General features: G+C 37.7%; 1 pseudogene; it reads left to right on the top strand.

The window, feature by feature from the left end:
• The first annotated feature begins 5 nt into the window (after positions 1–5).
• LOC108630489 (cytosolic non-specific dipeptidase pseudogene) lies at positions 6–636 on the top strand (annotated as a pseudogene).
• Positions 637–639: the final 3 nt, after the last annotated feature.

Here is a 639-nt window from a genome sequence, read left to right as displayed (position 1 = left end):
GCTGGGATACAGAACCATTTACACTCGTTGAAAAAAATGGCAAATTGTTCGGTCGTGGAAGTACAGACGACAAAGGTCCCGTACTTTGCTGGATCCATGCATTGCAAGCTTATAAAGCTATTGGGGTTGATATTCCTGTCAATATTAAGGTGCTACAATTTTTAAATTATTCATAGCATACTTTCTTTTAATTTTTTACACTAACTTTATCTCCATTTAAGTTTGTTTTTGAAGGTATGGAGGAAAGTGGTAGTGAAGGTCTGGATGATCTCCTTTGGGCACGTAAAGATACGTTTCTGAAAGGAGTGGATTATGTATGCATATCTGATAATTATTGGTTAGGCACCACAAAGCCGTGCATTACATACGGCTTGAGAGGTATCTGCTATTTCAAAGTTGAAGTAATTTGCGCTGCAAAAGATTTACATAGTGGTACATTCGGCGGGGCTGTGCACGAGGCAATGCCGGATTTGATATATTTGTTAAACACATTAGTCGACACAAATGGTAAAATGTTAGTAGACGGCATTTATGAGGAAGTTGATAAAATTGTGGCGAAGGAACTGGAAATGTATAAACAGATAGAATTTGACGTTGACGAGTTTCGAAATTCTATAGGAGCTAAACGTTTAGCTCATA

The sequence above is a fragment of the Ceratina calcarata genome, unplaced genomic scaffold (genome assembly GCF_001652005.2).
Source record: "Ceratina calcarata isolate Rehan_Ccalc_2016 unplaced genomic scaffold, ASM165200v1 scaffold7736, whole genome shotgun sequence".
Classification (NCBI taxonomy): Eukaryota; Metazoa; Arthropoda; class Insecta; order Hymenoptera; family Apidae; genus Ceratina; species Ceratina calcarata.
The sequence above is the reverse complement of the archived record's forward strand: the minus strand, read 5'-3'. Positions and strand labels throughout refer to the sequence as shown.